The sequence below is a fragment of the Eschrichtius robustus genome, chromosome 7 (assembly GCF_028021215.1).
Source record: "Eschrichtius robustus isolate mEscRob2 chromosome 7, mEscRob2.pri, whole genome shotgun sequence".
NCBI lineage: Eukaryota > Metazoa > Chordata > Mammalia > Artiodactyla > Eschrichtiidae > Eschrichtius > Eschrichtius robustus.
The window spans coordinates 113,338,245-113,358,151 of NC_090830.1; the positions used below are offsets into that span (position 1 = coordinate 113,338,245).

The following is a 19,907-nucleotide window of genomic DNA, read 5'->3' on the forward strand; positions in this document are numbered from 1 at the left end:
CTATTTTAAACCTTTAAATGTATGTATTCCCCACACACACTTCAAAAAATACTAGTATCTTAGAAGTTTTCATCTTCCTCTCTATACCCTCCAGCCCCTACACCCCCACTACCGGGCCCCCTCCAAAGTGCTTTGATTTTTAAAGAATTTTAGTTCTGGAATTGCTATGGATTTACTTTTGGTTTTATACCTTATTTAGACAGTAGTAAACTTGATAAGTTGTTTACTTACCCTTCCCATTTTTATAGTGTATTCCAGAATATGTATTTCTTATTTTTAAGTTTGAATTCTTTTTTCTCATACCTTTGAACCTATCACTCCGTTGACTTCTTAGAACCAGTGTTGCTTTTGAGAATTCTGGAGTCAACCTGATTCTTGTTTTTCCTTTATAAGTGATTTACTTTTCCGCTAAACTTTAGGAATTTTTTTCTTTTTGTTGTTCTTTCATTTCATTATACTGTGACTAGTTATAAAATTTCCCCCCTCTTCTTTTCCCTTTTTATGGGTTTTTTTCAGTCCGAGGTCTTACATCTTTTTCTAAATTTGGGAACCCTCAGTTTTTTCTTGTTCAAATATTTTCTCCTTCTGTTTTTTCCTCCTCCCTTTCCTCTGGGCCTCATTACATAGATATATTGATGCTTCCACTTCCGTCCTCTACCTCTTGATGTTTCTTATTTTCCATCCTTTTTTTCCCTTCCTAATATATTCTAGGAGAGTTTCTTAACCTGATCTTTGGCTCTTCAGCCCAGCTACTGGGTTCTTTATTATCTTGGCTCTTAATTTTTCATACCATTAACTCTAGTTCTTATTTTAAAACTTCATGTTCTTACTGCATGTTTCCAGTTATGGTCCCTCTTTGAAGATATTCACTAATTTATTCTTTTCCATACTGATCCATTAGCTTGATTTTGGCTGATATAGGTGCTTTAATTTTGTTTTTCTCTATAGCAGTTGTGCCCCTAAGATGAGCTCATCTGTCTTCTCTATGAATCCATTTTTTCTGGCTCTTTAACCATGTCATCTGTTGATGGATCCCTGGACTCCCAAGCAAAAACAGAGGCACTGGCTTGTGCTTCTGAGAGCTTTCTCTGACGATAGTCCTCACCTTACTCTGGCTGGGAAGGAAGGTAGGAAGAGGAAGATACACTTAGAGCTTTGCAGTTGCTTGTACCTATATTTAACTGTTCCCCAACCCAGCCCACTTGAGCATACCACCCTAATACTGCTGGTAGAGCCAACTGGACAGGAGAGTGGTATGAGCAGTGGGGGCCAAGAAAGCATGAGCAACATAGAGAAAGAAACACAGGTAAAGAAACCTCTCTCTTCCTGGTCTCCTACATGCTACCTGCTCAGAGCCTAGCATGGGCCTCTCCTCCCAGCTGAAACCTGGCTGCTCTATGTTGCCTGAGGTTTTTCTCACAGCTTTTATGTTAGTGTGACAGTTTTATTAACCTGTCTCTGGGATCTCCAAGATTCTGTTGGGAGCCCACTCTAGTTTGACATCTTGTCAGAACCATGTATATAACATTACAAAAAAATCATTAAAGAGAGCTTGTAAAAAAAAAAAAAAATAGCGACGGAAGTATATACACATTATCTGCTTTTTTAAATGATCTTTCTTACAGCAAGAAGCAGTTTGATATTCTAGAAACGATGATACATTTCACTTTTAGTGTTTTCATTTGAATACTTATGTTGAGCATTGGATTTTATTATTTAAACCAGTCAAGAAATAATTGAGTATCATCCATTTATTGGGGACCGTTTTCAGCTTTGGGAATACAGCAGTAAACAAAGAAAATGAGAATCCTTGCCTTCACAGAGCTGTCCTTCTAGTGGAATAGAAGACAATAAATAAGTTAAAACATAAAATATGTACTATTTCTTAGATAATGAGTTGGATTTAACCCAGGTTGTTGTTTAGCCAAGCAAATAAGATGGAGAGGGGCCAGGGAATTGAGGGTCTAATTAAAATGATTGACAACGGAATGAAGTAGAGCTAGATTAGGAGGGGAAAGAGGACAAGTAAGGGTGATGGAAACAACGGATTGAAAGTAAGGCAAAGGATTGTTGGAATTGGGGTACTAGCAGGAGTGTCCTAAAAAAAAAAAAAATAGGAGATGGTGGTTGGAGAGTAGATGTTCGGAATGAGATAATGAGGGATTGCAGTAATTGTGAATGACGAGGTCAAGGGAGTGACCGTGGAAGAAAGTGACTAAGTTAGGATGGAAAATAAACATTAAATGGAAGAGAGACTTCCATTTGTGCCCATGTGGAGTAACAGGGATCAGATTTACCCTCCTTCCTTAAACAAGCAGAAAGCTGTACAAAGTATATTGAAATAGTGGTTTTCAGACATTGGACAGCAGGCAGTGCAGGAAAATGATCCTTGAGATAAGGTGAGCCCTTATGACTGCCCCAGCTTTCTACCTGGATGGAGGTTGTGGTACAAGGAGGGGCAACCTAAACAGAACCTGGCAGTCTCCCTGAGTTGAGGAGGCGGAGTTGAGAATTCAGGGAGGTGAAAGAGGCTGGAATTCAGAGAATATCGAAGAAGAGAGAGCTCCACAGATCTCCTGAGCCTTCAGCAGAGTGCTATTGAATGCATGCGTGAGAGGAAACCACTTGAGGCTGGCAAAAAATAAGGAATGGCCTTGGAGTCCTGGGCTTCTTGTGAGCGGCGTAAAAGGCATGATGAAATTAGTCAACAATCCCAAGACAGACATTGGTGGAGGGGCTGCAGGTATTGAAGGGGAGACCGGGGAGTGGTCTTGCCAGAAACACAAAGAGTTCTGGGGCTCCCACTTGACCTTGATGATGGAGGAGGCCTTCAGGGGGATTATTTTACTCCTAGGATTGCAATTCCCTCTTGACTTCTGCTACTTCACTTGACTCCTGCCCATGGAGGCACGGAGTCCTACAGAGAGTTGGACTCACCACTGCTAATCATCTAAGAATCATGTTTACGTGCTCCTTTTTCTATGGCCTTTTCCCCCTAGAAGAATACACCTCTAATTTATGGTTTCAAGACAGGATTCATGTAACAAAATGTGTTTTCCAGCAAATTTATGAGAAAATATTGGTTCCTTTAAGTAAGAATTGTTTCTACTGTTCATATATATAAATAGTAACTTTGGCCCAAAGATAGTTGCCCAAGATTAGATAAATTCCTAGTAAAGGAAACTTTCCAAAGCCAAGTTAGAACTCCTTAGAGTTGGAGAGAGAATTCTATTCATGTGTGTTCCCAGACCCAAAGACATAGAAGGCGCTCAGTAAATATTTGTTGAATGAATGTGTTTTGGAGTGAGATGTGGCATTCTGAGTGATTGAAGATTTCATGTGAATCTTATCGTGGGTACTGAGGCAGCCAAGATTCTAACTTTTCCACATATAAATAGACCTGTTAAACTGCAGTTTCTACCATGTCAGCTGGGCATGATGATTTGGAACTTTTCTTATTGGTTGTGGTTGTTGATTTTTAAATTCTTACATTAGGAATGATGGGGATGAATGCATAACTGCATACATGTCAGGCTAGGGACTTAAGGTGAGAGAAGAGCTCTTTCAAGAGACCCATGTCCTAAAATTTATAGATAATTTCATTTATATTTTGAATAAGTAATACATTCACATTTTTCAAAATTGAAAAGGCTCAAAGCAATAAAGTAGCTTCCTCCCATTCCTGACTACAAGTTGCCCTGCCATTCAGTTCTCCTCCCTAGAAGCAACCACCCTATGACATCTTAAAAAGATGAGATGACCTTTTAGATTATGCATCAGGTTAGAAAATAGTAGTATGATAATAGTAGGAGGTGCTTAGTAAGTTAGTGATTACTGTATACCAAGCATCATGCTGAATATTTGTATATAATTTAATACGTTGTCTTCTGTGTTCACACCTCTGTCTCCTCCCCCGCCTTGCCCCTTGTGGGCTGATGACCTTGATTCTTTGTTTTCTGCAAACCATCTTCTCCCTCTCTCCTGTTACGGCTGGTATCCTTCTGTTATGATCTGGATTCAGTGGTGTGTTGGAACTGGCTCTTACTGGCTGGAAAGACCAGTTGTACTCATCTCTTCCCAACTCTGTGTTCAGTGACATCATGTTAGTAATTTGGAATCAGTTGTGGTAGGGATATTCATACCCTGGAAACTAGCGAATGCTGCATGCCAGGGCTGTTTTCCCCAGAGAGCTGGTTGGATCCTCTCCCCTCTTACCTTTTAGTTGGTTCACTAAATAAGAAAGTTAACTGAAATATGGAATTTAACAAATTATATACCTATCTTAAATATATTATTTTGAAAATAGCATTTGCAACCCTTTGACAAACTTAAAACTTTTGATTATGAAAATGTTCAAAAATACTGAGAAGTTAAAAACTGGTATAATGAATATTCATATACCTATCTCCTAGATTTAATAGTTCTTAATGTTTTTTTTAACCATTTCAAAGTAAATTGCCGACATCATGACAGTTGACCCTGAAATGTTCAGCATTATTTCTCCTACATCGTCCTTATTCCATTATCTCTGAGAAATTTATTGTTCCCCAGAATCATTTACTACCCAGTCTATATTCGGATTTTCTAATTGTTATTTTCCCCAAATGTCATTTACAACTGTTTTTTTTCTAACATGGATTCAGTCAAGGTTTGTGCATTGCATTTGGTTGTTATGTCTCTTTTAAGCTAGAATAATCCCCCCCCCTCAGTTTTTTCATGACGTTGAGTGTTTTCTACTCTTTGTGTTTCGAACGTATATACAGAAGTAGTAAAAATAGGCAATTAACCCCACTATATTCATTGGTTCAGTAATTATCAACATTTTGCCATATTTGCTTCACTTATCTTTTTTCTTTGCTTTTCTTCTATTTTAAAAACAAATTCAAGACATGTCATTTTACCCCTTTGAACTCTTAAAAAAAAAAAAAATTCTTACGTAACCAAACTGGTATCATAATGATACCAAACAGAATTAATAATTGTATTGACTTTTTAAAGAAACCAAGCTAGTTCTTTGGTAGAGTATTCTACATTTTGGGTTTCTATGATTGTTTTCTCATTATTATCATTTAATTTCTCTGATCTCCTGTATTACCTATACACTGGAAATTAGATCCAAGTTCTTAATTAAACACTTTTGGCAAGAATACTTTATAGAGGATGAACTGTACTTCACAGCACATCACATCAGGTGGCACACAGTCTGGTTGTTCACTGTTAATAATGTTGAATCACTTGATTAAGGTGGCAACTATCAATTGTCTCCACTGTAAAGATGTTTCCCCCCTTCCACGGCTTATCACAGTAATTCATGGAGTGATACTTTGGTACCACATGAAAATTATTTTCTCCATCAACCTTTCCTCTAATGTTTAGCAGCCATTTATGTTCTTTGCCTGAATCAGTTTTCAACAGGCACTGGAAAATAGTATTGCTTTTTCTTTGAATGTGGGCTGATTTGTGTTCCCTGTAATGGTTGAAGGAGACCATCTAACATCTATATTATATCTTCTCTCAATTCTCTAAATTTGAATTTTCTTTTTAAGTGGAATAAACCATACAAAGGATTTTTGAACAAACAATACAAAGTGCAGAATCATTAAAGATTTTTTTCCTCACTTTTCGTGATTCTCTTGCCCACTCCTAATTCAGTATAAGTTTTTGAGGTGTTTTTTTGGTTTGTTTTTTAATTGGAGTATAGTTGCTTTACACTGCTGTGTCAGCTTCTGCTGTACAGCAAAGTGAGTCAGCCATATGTATACATATATCCCCTCTTTTTTGGATTTCCTTCCCATTTAGGTCACCACAGAGCACTGAGTAGAGTTCCCTGTGCTATACAGTAGGTTCTCATTTGTTACCTGTTTTATACATAGTAGCATATGTATGTCAATCCCAATCCCCAATTCATCCCGTCCTCCTCCCTTTCCCCCTTGGTATCCATATGTTTGTTTTGAGGGATTTTTTTTTTTAAGCAACTTGCTTTTACTGATTCTTTCCAGAGGATTCATTCTTTCCAGAGGATTCATCATAGTTTCCATAGAAACAGGAATTTCTTTTTATTGTCATGAGTTTCTATAATATTTAAATTGCAGCATCAAGTGCAGATGTCATAAATAGGTTTGGGAACAAAAATAACCAATTCTTAGTAAACATTCTGCTTACTTTATGCGAGTACAGTGTGCAGAGTAGTAGTTTTACTAGCCAGAAGCTTTCAGTGTGCTGCGGGCCTCAGTAGGTGTGTTTCACAGGGAGAATGAGTGTGTCAGTTAACCAGCAAGTTGCCACATGGAGGTCCCTTGAGAGAGTATACCATGTTATCATTTTACTTGTCTTTCGCACTAGGCTCCTAGTTCCTTGACAGTGAAGACTAGTGTTATTTGTATGTGTTTGTTTTAATCCCTCATGCTTAGTACAGTGCCTAGCATGTAGTGAGTGCTCAATAAAAATATTTGTTGAATGAATCCATGCCCAGCACCAGAGGAGACCATACTGACCTCAAGTCAATTCTGATCTTAAGCATAGTAATCGTCACAGTATTTTTGCAAACGTCGGGGTTGGCATGGTTGTTGTATATAATTTATTCTTTCACTGGCTTTTCCTCTTCACGTTCCCGCAGTCTTTGAGTCTTTCTCTGCTCTGTGCCAGCTTCCTTCAATTTATGGTGTATGGCAGGCTACCTGTGTCCATTATCATTCCAGTTTCCTGATCAAGATGCAAAAATGTGTAACAGTTCTGCTGCAATGGCGCTATGCACAAAGAGAGATGAGATTTCTAGGAGAATACAAAGTAGTTCCTTAGTTCTCTATTCTAGAGCTTAACCAATCCCAGGAACTGAAGTCTTCTGTTTCTTCACAGAGGAAATATGACAAAGGCAGTGGCTGTACAAGCTTCCTTCATGGGCCGCCCTCCCCACTGCCTCATCCAGTAAGCGGGAGCAACTACTTCTAGAGGTGAGAGGGGAGGGAGGACAATCTCCATAACCCATTTGAATCCACCCAGCTGCGAAGTTTTGGTTTTGAGAAACAGAGTGAACAATTTGTGGGGTTGCTATGCTGAAGAACTTTAAAACAAGCCTGCATAGGATTGAATGCTCAGGTGATGTAAATTACCCTTTTCATAGAAGCCCATAGCCTCTATTTTAAAACAAGCAACTTGTAGCTGAATATTCCCAGTGATCCCAAGTTCCTGTTTCTATAGATATTAAAAGTATTATACATCTTCATTTGAGATGATTATTAGCTTCTGGAACCAGGAGAAAGTTCCTCAAGAATATAATCATTATCGTTTATTGCATACTTGCTATGAGCCAGGTACTGTGTTAAATTCTAAACTTTTTCATTCAATTTTCATGGAAACTTGGAATTTTTATCTCTATTGCACAGATGATTAAAGTGAGAGGCCAAGAGAGGGTAAATGACTTGTCTTTGGTTACACAGCTAGTGTGTAGCAGAACCAAAGGATCCAAACCCAGATCTGTCTAATTTTAGTTTAAGCCCTTAGTCACTGATAATATTCTCTGGGGTCCCAGCACACATATTTGAGCTCTAAAACTGACTTTTTAGGTGAGGGATTAGTGCCCAAGGATGACCTAGGTTTTTCTGAATGTTGTCCGGAACTAAGGTGATGTTCTTATCAGGCAGTTCTTGTACCTACTCCCAGAAAGCTTAAGACATGTTGTCATTTTGACTGAGGGGCAGATACCTCAAAAGGTGTTTGAAGAATTTTTGTGTAAGCAAATGAACGTTGACTTCTTTTGAACAGTCATTCATTTAGTAAGCTAAGTTCATTTCTTTCTTTCTTTTATTTATTTATTTTTACTTGACAAACCATCATATTTCAATATTTGAGTCTCGGTTTCCAGGCTGAATTCATGTTGTGTATTTAAGAAGACAATGAAAATTCTTTGAAGATATTCTCAAGCCCAACAGGAAGGAGCACAGGGTTTGATTTGTACTTGTTTTTCAAGCTGGCTTCATCTGGGGACAAACTCTATTGTAACTTTTCTAGAATTTGGTGCCAATAGGAGCTGAAATAATAAAATCAGTAAAATTAAATTAAATAGGAAATGAGAGTCTTTTATGTACCAGGCCCTAGATTAGGTAAGAACAATTGGTCACTCTTCTGGGAAATTGTTGCTAAAAATTACAATCAACTGGCAGTCACTGATTGGCCTCATTTACTGCATTGTGTCCCAGGAAGAAAAGCAATCTCCTCTATGACAAGAGCTTGCAGAGATAATACTGTTTTTTTCCCCTAATCTTCATCCCCCTTCTCATTTTCTTATGATTAATTTGAGCTATTTATTCAGCATTTATTGACAGTATTATATACCTGGCACCGTGCTAGCTTCTGAGGCTTTAGGTGTAAAAGAGAACTCTTGCCTTCAAGAATCTCACAATATAGTATAGGAGAGAGAATATTATAATACAGGATAATAAATCCTTCTGAGCTAATGAAGGCTCTATGGAAGCGCCAAGACAGGACATCAAACCCAATTGGCGTAGGTGAGGTTAGGAAGACTTCAGGATGAGTTGATAGTTGAATTACGTCCTTGAAGGAGAATCAGAGTAAAGGAGCCAAGGGTAGGAAGGTGTTCTTGGCAGAGGGAACCGTAAAATAGCACAGGAGAGTGGCAGAAAGTGTTCTCTGTCATTGAATGACCAACGATGTAGGAGATGTGGCTAGAGAAGGAGCTAGGGATCATGTCATGATAGCTTTGTAGGCCATACTGAAGCGTTTAAACTATCCCCAATGCAATGGGAAGCCATTAAAGAATTTTCAGCAGTAGAATAACACGTTCAGATTTGCTTTTAAGAAAGATTACTATGGCATCAGGGAGGTGGCTTTGGGAGATTACATTAAAGTTAGAAGGTTATTGCAGTTCAGAAGAGAAATATATATATTTTTTTGTATAAATTTATTTATATTTTTTATTTTTGGCTGCGTTGGGTCTTCATTGCTGTGCACGGGCTTTCTCTAGTTGCGGTCAGCAGGGGCTGCTCTTTATTGTGGTGCACGGGCTTCTCATTGCGGAGCACGGGCTCTAGGCGCGAGGGCTTCAGTAGTTGTGGCACATGGGCTCTAGTTGTGGCTCATGGGCTCTAGAGCTCAGGCTCAGTAGTTGTGGCTCACGGGCTTAGTTGCTCCACGGCACGTGGGATCTTCCCAGACCAGGGCTCGAACCCGTGTCCCCTGAATTGGCAGGCTGATTCTCAACCACTGCGCCACCAGGGAAGTCCCAGAAGAGAAATATTGAGGGCCTGTAACTAAGGTGAGCTGGTGTTGGGAATGTCTCAGAATATGGGAGCGATCCAGTAGATATTTAGGAGGTGGTCTTAAATTTACAACTCAACAGCTTAACACAATGTATAACCAGTTTGCCATAGCAGGGTGAAACTAGAGAAAAAGGAGGAATCTAAGAGGACTCCCACAGTTTCACACTTGATATCCTCTAGTACCATTAGTCAGAAAGGGGAATAGAAGTGAAGGAACAAGTTTGGTAAAGAAGATGATAGATTTAGTTTGGGGCATGTTGAACTTGAGATGCTCATAGGACAAGTGAAGAGGATCAAGTAGGCAATTGGAATATTTTTATCTCTGAAGTTTAGGAGAGAAGATTAGACTGGGGATGGTGGTAGTATATAGGTTTGATCCTTTTCAGTCTTTGTGTTCTGTCTACTTTTGTTACAGTTACTTGATTAGTACATAGTGAAAAGCAGATTTACCATAAAGCTAATTAACCTTAAACTTAAATGCTTCTCACGTGCATGGGCCCTAGCAGATGTGTTTATTTACATGGTCATGTGTTTTTGTAAAATTTGCAAAATCCAGATATTTTAGCTACAGTTGATCAAAATTTCTCTCTTGGCATTTTTAATTACCCTCTTTCACTCTTTTTGTCTCTAATGTTGGAATGGTCCCAGGTGTTTTTTGGAATCTAGCTGTGGGGAAGTTGAGCTGGGGATACATTTAGTTTGGATTTGCAGTCACTTCAATGTATAGCTATTGCTAGCCATCCCAGTGTAGGAATGACCTCGAGAAATACTCCTGCACGGTGCCAGCTCACCTGGTATTGTGACACAAAGGTACAAAACCAACATTGTATCGAGATACCAGTGCCAGAGGTGTTAAGACACATTGGTATCATGGAAACAGAAGAGGATGAAATGTACAAAGCCAGAAACTGGTCAGTAGAAAAACTTCCTATGGCGCCTTAGCCTGAACATTGGCCTGATACAAAGCCTTGCGTGCTGGGACATTTATTTGGAATAGGATCCCAGGGAGCAGGAGTTCAGGACAAGGGAAGTGAAATGGGAAGGAAGGAAAGAAAATTCAAGGATGTGATAGTGTGTTAACTTTGGCTACAGGCAACAGGTGTTCTTTCCTACCTAGGACTTCTATTTTTGAAATTATTTATTTATTTATTTATTTGTCTGCGCCGGGTCTTAGTTGTCGCACTCGGGATCTTTTAGTTGTGGCACACGGGATCTTTTAGTTGTGGCACACGGGATCTTTAGTTGCGGCACGCGGGATCTGGTTCCCTGACCAGGGATCAAACCCTGGCCCCCTGCATTGGGAGTATGGAGTCTTAGCCACTGGACCACCAGGGAAGTCCCCTACCTAGGACTTTTAAAGGAGCCTTGTGAAATGCTCTCAGAACGGTGCCTGAGTACAGAGGGGGATGTATTTTCCCATGGGCATTATTTCCTTCTCCGTTCAGGAGAAGTCCCAAGGCAGAAGTGAGAGATGCAATGAGCTGGGCCGTGAGATGTATATGAGATGCTCTCTGTTTGCACTGGTCACACGGGCATGAAGCCAATCCGAGCCTGTGTGGAACTGGTCGCTGTGGCAGTGGAAGGGGTGAAAGGGGGTAAGCAATGGGACCGAGAGAATTTTGAAGTGGCGCTTAGGAGGCATCTAATGTTGACAGAGGATTCTGTTCTCATTCATTCCTAGTCAAACATTCTCTCTTGTTAGAATTATGTACAATAATGTAGTGCATGTGGTTATAAATCTCCATTCTTTTTTACTTTTCGATGGCAGTCACACAAAAGACTTTATCAGAATTATTGTTTGTAGGACACAAACTTTTGATGGTTACAAATTTCAGTCAACATGCTACTGTTAACTGTTTCCCCTGTAGGACATTTGGTCCTGTCCAAAACGTCCTGAGCATATTTGGTCCATGCCAGATGGTTTTGGACAAGACTGAATATCAAGGGTATCTTACGGACATTTTGGATAGGATCAAATGTCTGCTAACCAACTATTGCTTGCCAGAATTTTCCTATACATATACAATTTATACAAATAGGATCATACTATGTAAAATATTCCAGTTTTTTTTTCCTTAATCTGTTTTGGGTAACTTTTCATAACAATTTAGGTAGATCTACTTTGATCCTGTTTAATGGCTGCATAGTATTCCATTGTATGGATTTATGAGAATTTATTTAACCAGGCTTCTCTATTGATGGATGTTTTTCCTTATAGAAATACAAAAACGTGGGGCTTCCCTGGTGGTCCAGTGGTTAAGACTCTGTGCTCCCAATGCAGGGGGCCCGGGTTTGATCCCTGGTCAGGGAACTAGATCCCATATGCTGCAACTAAGAGTTAGCATGCTGCAACTAAAGATCCCTCATGCCGCAAGTAAAGATTCCACATGCCACAATGAAGATCGAAGATCATGCGTGCTGCAACTAAGACCAGGCACAGCCAAATTAATTAATTAATTAATTAAAAAAAAGAAATACAAAAACTTCTTTCTTTTGTCTCTGACACATTTTTAAGAGATACTGGGAGGAAAGATAGATAATGGGAGTGGTGAGAAGGAATTGTGAAGGAATTTTAAACAGAAAATGTTTGGTTTTTAAAGTTATCTGATGTATCATTTTTTCTCTTCTGTGGTGACGATGAAGTGCTTGAGGTTTCTAGGGACAGGAAAAAGAAGAGTAAAATGCTAGGACTTCTATTATCTCAGGTCAGCAAGAAAAATACTCATTATTTTCGCTCCCTTTATATTTTTTCAAGTTTATTATTTGCTCAAAATTTGCAGATGGGATTAATGCACTGGATGAGAATTTGAACTAGATGACTTTTCATTTTTCCCTGCAACTCCAGGACTCGGTGATATTTTGATCATTTTGATAGCCCTTTCCCCTCATATCATGTGATTATTAACTATATGATAATGCATAATTATTAACTTATATTAACTGTATAATACTATATAATAGCAATTCCATTTCCTTATTACAACTCGAGGTCATCAGGAAGGACTTCTGAAAAGAGGAGACTTTAGTAAGAAAAGGGGATAAAGTTTTCCTTAATAAAACCAGCCTTCAGTTTTCCCTTTAAGCAGGTTTTAAAAGAAGTGATGACCGCACCTCTCTCCTTAAAATGCCTGCTCCTAAAGCAAATGTTGTAAGGGGTGGTTTCGTCTGTAGTGTTTTTTGGCACGTCATCTGGACTTAGGTAATTTTTATTCACTGTATCACAAGAGAACCATGTTTTTATGTCTGCTTTGTCTAATTACCGATCTTGCCTCCTTGTGTTGTAGAAATCATCCAAGAAATTAGTTCAGTTGATATTAAGAGTTTTGGACTGCAAAACAAAGTTCTACATGTTACTGATCCAAAGACTAAGACCCAAGGAAGGAACAGAAGAGCAAATCATAAAATTAAAACACTGATAGTTGGCCTTACCTTAGCAGTGGAAGTATATTTCCCTTTTTTGAATCTCCTATTACTGGGTTTGTTGGGCAGTTACTAATATTTTGGGCTGTTACCTCACTAAGATGGTTAGTCCTCATTTATCATCCTTAGGAAAGCTACAAGTCTAAAGGAAAGACAGAAATAGACTCATTGGTTCTAAAATAAGCCCCTCAGTTTTATAGAAGAACTACTTATCTCTTGGGAAAAATGGGAAGGTTCCCATCATCTCAGCCTGAAAGCCATCCTTTGTCTTAGCCACGTTTTCCGTTGCTGATCATTTACTAGGAAAACATTCCAGTGAGTGTACAGTGAGTGGTACAGACCACGAAAAAAGATGAAGTGGAGATGCCCGGCATGCCTCACTATTTATAAGAAAATATTTCCCCAGAAGATGGGAAAATCCAAGTCTTTAAATACTCTGGGAGAGGAGAATAATGGAAAAAACTCTTCAGTTTCTATTCTGTTGGTTCATAAGATTTTTCTCACAAATCATTTGGACAGGCCATTAAGCAAGTCACATAGTAACTGGAATCTTCTATTAATTGCCTCACTTTGGGCTTCTGGCTAACGTATCTGGCAGCAAGACTGAAGAACAAGCAAAAGAGAATGAACAGCTGGTGGTGGTGTGGGAATGCGAGGCCATCTATTATTTGTGGCCTGGAATCCTAAGTTAGGTGGGAGGACCACAGGGCTGTCTTTAATAGGATAGTCCACGTGGATGGTTTGAAGTAAATGATTCGGCTTCTCGTCTTTAAATACAATTGCAGTTTAGTCTAGGTTAATTTTTCTGAAAATTTAGTTTACTTGCTATTTCTACCAGGAAGTTCATTCAGCAGGTCTCTCTGGCATTTAGTGCATATATTAGTACATAATATTAGTTTGCCTTCCTAGACAATCAGTCACCCATTGTCTTGGGTTTGGGAAATATTACTTAGTCTAATCCTAGTCTAATCCTGGTTTTTCTTTTTGGCCACGCCATGTGGCTTGAGGGATCTTAGTTCCCCAACCAGAGATTGAACCTGCGCCCTCGGCAGTGAAAGTGTAGAGTCCTAACCACTGGACTGCCAGGGAATTCCCTAATCCTAGTTTTCCTTTGGTATCTGCCTTCTAAATCCCTTTGTGCTGTGGATCCTGAGTAGGTCAGTCATGGTTCAACAAGCAGAACCAGTAGAAGACAGATACCACATTCATTAAGGAATTTTCTTAAAAGGGGCAAGCTTATGTAATTGCAGAGGCTGTCTAAGAGAAAGTACAGAGTTGGTAGGGCAGGCCATGAGGGAGGGAAGATCACGAGCAGGTGGAAACCCCGCGGGTGTGGTCTGCAGCAGCTTTCGACAGGTGGAAGGTCTTCTCTCTCTCTGAAAGCCTTCACCCTGCTTTTAAGGCCTTCAGCAGATTGAGTCTGTCCCACCCAGGATAGCTACCCTTAAAGTCGACCCATTAGGGACTTTAACTACATCTGCAAAATCCCATCCCAGCAGCACCTAGATTCATGTTTAATTGAATTACTGAGGGCTGTTACCTATCCAAGTTGACACATCAAAAATCCATCACATTCAGAGAAGCCAGAGGAGCTGCCTGGAGAATACTGCCACAGAGGTGCTTCTGCAGACATTTATTAAATCAGGGCTGGTATCTCTGCTGCTTTTTATAAGCAGTCCCATCTGAGCATTCACAGTTGTAGAACTGCCCGCTGTGTGCCACAACCGGGGGAGCCTGGTTAGTTAATCTTGTGAGGACTGAAGCCCACTCTTGAGTTTTCAGAAGTTGCATGTAAAACAGGTTTTTGTTGACTGAAAAATGTTTTCCTACGGATCACCATTTTGTGAGTTTTTAAATATTTGTTTACACTTAAAAGCTAAAGCTTAAGAGCCACTGTCAGTGGAAAACTAAGCACTTTACCAGAGAAGCTATTAACATGGTTTGTTCTGGGGGTGAAAAGGGAAGGGAGCGTGGCTGTAAAAGGGCAACGGGAGGGGTCCTTGTGGTGATGGAAATGTTCTGTACGTTACTGTATCGATGTCAGTATACTGGTTAAGGTATGCTGTCACACAGTTTGGTTTTGCAAGATGCTCCCAAAAGTATGTGGGATCTTGGGTGAAAACACATGAGACCTTTCTGTTATTTCTTACAACGGCATAAGAATGCACAGTTATTTCAAAATAAAATTCTATTAAAAATGATCCATTTTATAAGGCAGTCCTTTTATAATATGATTAATCTTTTTCTAATCTGTCTTTTAAAAATAGTCATGTTTAAAAAAAAATAGTCATGTTTTCTTAAGGAGGTAGACATGTATATGTCTTAGCCCTATGCTTGAATAAACTACATACTCAGTATATATTTGAGTGGATGAAAGTATGCCTGATGGGAAAATTGTAGGTGACAGATGATTTTTTACAAAACATTTTTATATTAAACACAACACACAAGCTTAAATTCTTAGATGAAATATTGGGCATACTGTAAAAAGATGGAGTCTTCACTCTGTAATAATGATGACCGAGAAAAGATGTGATTTATTACCTCAAAAAATAAGGCCAGACGTAACCTAAAACATAAGTCGAGAGGAAACCTCTAGAAATGTGCAGGAGGTAGTTAGCTGTAGGACAAATACTATTTTAGCCTGGAAAGTTGTATAGATTGAAAGCAAAACTACTTTCGAAGGATTTAGATAAGTGTGTGGATTCGCTCATTTAGTGAATATTTGCATGCCTCTGAGGTGCCAGGCAGCTATCTGTAGTTTTCATGTATTTCAGGAACTTTTCCAGATGTAAATGCTGATGTCCTTGAAGGCAGCCATACCTTCCCCAAATCTCCATGGATACAGCTGTCAAAATCTGAGAACCACGTGGATTGGATTTTCTCAGTGTATGTTTCTAATCTTACTGCATCAGAGATATTTATGGAGAAGTGAAATTCAACCAGTCAAAAATAATAGTAACATTCTAAAGATATCTACAAACATAATTCTTTTAAACATTGATTGTCTTAAAAGATATGTTCAACTTAATGTTTTTCTCTTTCAGGTATTTCTTTTTTTTTTTTTTTTTAATATTTATGTATTTATTTGGCTGCGCCAGGTCTTAGTTGCGGCACGCGGGATCTTCGTTGCTTCGTGCGGGATCTTTTTTTTTAGTTGCGGCATTCGAGATCTGGTTCCCTGACCAGGGATCGAACCCGGGCCCCCTGCATTGGGAGCACGGCGTCTTAGCCACTGGACCACCAAGGAAGTCCCTCAGGTACTTCTATTTTAGGGATACAGAATAAGAAACTACAGTTAAGAATGGGCAGGTGGGACCAAACTTAGTTTAAATATTAAGAAACAGGTATTTATAGCAAATAGAAGGAAACCTGGGACAATCAGAGAGGTAACCTCCAGGGAGCAGCATTGAGGCTGGGCCCTGGTAAACTCAACCTAGGTGCTCTGACTCCTGGGGGCTCCCTGCGCTGTGCCCAGGTCTCTGCAGTCAACCTTCAGGGAAGGCATAGGCTTTGCTTCTGTTTTTTTTAAGTCCCTTAGAGGCTGAGCACCTCCGTGAATGATTGCCCTTCTTACTTTCAGAGCTTGGTCAACGAATTTCCCTGAACGCTGTTATAATCTAAATTAGTAGATAAATTCAGGGTTCTACCCAGGAAACGGCCCTATTAAGAAATACTGTCTGCATCAACAACTCCTACCCTCACCCCCCAAAATTAGATTATTTTTTAGGAAACCATGATTCCATATTCCACCCTAGTAAACCTCCTGGCAGGCATGACCTAACTGGGAGTGTCAATGGCTGAGGAACCCCACATACCTGGAGCGGAAAAGCTGTCCTGCTAGGGAGATCTTGGTCAGCCACTTAGCTGGTGGCCACTGGAATTTTTAGAAGTAGTAAAACTTCTGATAAAAGAGGGCTTTTGTCTCCTGGAATAGCAACAGTTATCATCACTTAAAACCAGTGTATTTCTATATACAGCAAGTGCTTCTATAGATATACTCCTGGATTATTTATACAGGACTATTTTAAGATCTGTGTCACATTTTTCTGGTGTATTTTATGGTGGGAAAATTCAGTTGGAAAAAATGCACTTAGCTGTGGCTGGGATGGTGAGGTAAAATAAGTACTTAAAAAACATGAAGGTTGTGGGTTCTTTTTTTTTTTTTAGCTTTAAACAGGACAGAAATAGCAAGGTGATAGCTCCCTGAATGAAATCATGTTGCTTCTCCTTAAGCAAACTTTACCATTGTACTCATGTCATAATACTAGATCTATCACCGTATGAGTCAGTAGAAGATCTGCAAGGCATGTGTAAGAATTCATCCAGGTATTCGTTACAAAAATCTGTGAGAAAATAGCTGCTTTTGTGTACTATAGCTTGTTATTCAGGGTTTCTTTTTCTTTTGATTTTGCACCTGTTTAACTGAGAGGGCGATGGATAGGGTAAGGACCTATCTACTGTTAAGAGTAACGTGGGTGTAGAGACCCAGGCACTCCCCGGGCCCAGGTGTAGCTGAGGCGGGGCTGTGTTAGGGCTGTGTGTGCAGGAGTCAGGCTCCTGTGATCGCTGATCGCTTCCCCTGAGGAGAGCCTCCTCCTTACCTCTTCTGTGGGGATGAGGAAAACCATGGAGGTTATGATTGGACAAAATCAAGTCATTTGATTGGCCGGGACAATGAGAGCTTAAGAGGAGTATGATGGAGACCAAAGGACGGAAAGATGGGGCGGTTGGGGACCAGGTTCTTGATGGCCTTTGAACCCGACTCGAAGACGTTTTCCTTTAAATTCAGCTGTTGATGGGAAACGAGCACTTTTTGAGTAATAGGATGATATGATTGTGTTGCGGTTTAGTAAGTATTACCTTTGTGTATGTAGGAGTGTTAGGTTATTATGCTAGGCTTGACGGGGCCTGCGGATGAAGAGTAAGGCAAAGATGAATAACACAGAGGGCCCTGTGGTCAAGGAGTTTATGATCTAAGCAGGAAAACAACTAACCTTGTGGTCAACGAGGTACGAGTACACGGGCAGCATTGTCAGCTGAGGAGGAGCCACGAGAACCAAATGGTTACTTCCGTTTCAGAGATTTGAAAGCTGCCGTCCTGCCTCATCACTGCCCACGTTTCTCATCTATCTCGATGTCTCTGGCCTTCATTTCCTCCTCATGTGCCACTGCTTATACATCTTACGAGATCTTGGTAGTTCTCGCCTCAGTTTGCCTCTTACAAAATGCAAGACCCAGACCTGAACACGCTACTCCACATATGGCTAAATGTAGTAGGAGCGTTGCTTCCCCTGTTCTGAGGTTGGATTGCCACTGAGTCATCATGAGATAATATGCTGCTGGACCACCAGGTCATCTATTTTATGGGGACCTGCTATTAACAGAGAAGGGGTTGCCGACAGGTCCTACCTGGGAGGCCACAGGCAGGCCTGTGTTCCCCTCGGAACCTGCTTACGTCTGCTTATCCAACTTAGCTGCTTCTCCTGTCGCATCCTGGCGCCTTCCTGCCCCTGCCTACCATTCCCCTGAAGTCCCCTCTAGTCCCTCCTGGGTGGTAGTTCTGTAACTACTCCTTGAACTATGCATTTTCTTTCTTTTTTTTTTTTTTTTTTTTTGATGTGGACCAATTTTTTCGAAAGTCTTCATTGAATTTGTTACAATTTTGCTTCTGTTTTATGTTTTGGTTTTTTGGCCAAGAGGCATGTGGGATCTTAGCTCCCCAACCAGGGATCAAACCCGCACCCCCTGCATTAGAAGCGTGGAGTCTTAACCGCTGGACCACCAGAGAGGTCCCTGAACCGTGCATTTTATACACGTTATTGCATGTAGGTATCCATCCATTCATTCACTCTTCGTTAAAAAGGGAAAAAAGAAAAAAAGGGTGGGGAGAAATGGAGAGAAGAGGCAAAGGTGATTTAGAGTTTTAAGCCTGGGTGATTGGAGATCTAATGGCATCATTTCCAGAAGTGGGTATTCAAAAGAGGGAGGTGTTATTTGGGGGAGGACAAACCAGACTCTGTCCAAAGACACAGGCCTTTTTCTCTCCGGTGAAGGCTCCCTGGCAGAAGCAAGCCAGTGTGTGTCCCTGTTAGAAGTAGGAAGGGCTGTTGTGGAAATCACAGTGGATGGCACTGAGATGATAATCTTTGGATTCTTCATCTATGACCTTTCTTATCTTGAGCATCTTTTGTCACCAAAGTCATCTTTCACAACCTTTTGACTACATATGATACTTTTGACTCTTTTCTGCTTCTTGAAGTAGTTTTTAAAAACTTTGGCTTCCAAAGCACTGTTCTCTCTATTCTCTGCTCACTCCACCGGCCCCTCCTTCTCAATCTCCTTTCTGGCTGTATCTCCACTTCCTGCCCTATGAGACATTGGCCTGCCCCAGGCTCAGTGCTGGGATCTTTTCTCTGCCCACACCCTGTGTCTCGGTGATCTCCTCCAGTGTCTGGCTTCACTAGCCTTTCTTCTCTGGGGGTTCTCGCTCTTCATCTGTAACTCACATCTCTCGCTCTCTCTCTCTCTCGAATTCTGGACTTAGGTATGTTACTGCCTGTTTGACATTTCCACTAGGATGTCTAGTAGGCATCTTGAACTTAACCTGTCTAAAACTGAACTGATTTTTTCCTTCCAGACGTGTACCTTCCACAGTCCTCCTTGGCAACTCTATCCTTTCCACGGCTCAGGCCCCAAAACCTTAGAGTCAGCCTTGGCTTGTCTCCTTCTCTCCCGCCTACATTCAGTCCATCAGCAAAACCTGTTGGCTCTTTCTAAAATATATACCTGGAATCTAAGTACTTCTCATCCCCTCCACTGTTAGCATCTGGTTCTGGTCACTATCTCCTCTCACTGGGATCGCTGAAATGACTTCTTGATTGGGTTTCCTTTTTCCCGGCTCTGCCTTCCCCGCTGCATCTTTCTCCCACCAACTGCCAAGCCTTTTCTCACCGCAGCAGCCAATGATCCTTTCAAAACAATACAGATCAAGTCACTCTTCAGCTCAGAACCCTCCAGGGACTTCCCATCTCCGAGTAAAAGCTAAAGTCTTTGTGATGGTGACATGATCTGCCCACCACCCCTGCTGCCCTCCCCTCACCCCCAATCTTTGATTCTTCCTCTCCTACTCACTCTGTTCCAGCCACACCGGCGTCCTTGCTTTTACTCAAGCACGACAGGCCTCCCCTCTTCAGGGCTCCATTGTTCCCT

At 40.5% G+C, this 19,907-nt stretch overlaps 1 protein-coding gene across 6 annotated transcripts in view; it reads left to right on the forward strand.

Moving 5' to 3' along the window:
- Window positions 1-19,907, forward strand: part of CNNM2 (cyclin and CBS domain divalent metal cation transport mediator 2) — a 139,641-nt gene that overhangs the window by 89,512 nt on the left and 30,222 nt on the right. The window contains exons 2-3 of one of the 6 annotated variants that reach the window (XR_011074526.1): window positions 6,856-6,950; window positions 15,473-15,567. The exons of 4 other annotated variants lie outside the window; for them this stretch is intronic. The gene's annotated coding sequence lies outside the window, so the exon portion shown is untranslated. Of the gene's footprint in view, window positions 1-6,855; window positions 6,951-15,472; window positions 15,568-19,907 lie in introns of those variants that run through there. One more of the 6 variants, XR_011074525.1, reaches the window with a different exon arrangement.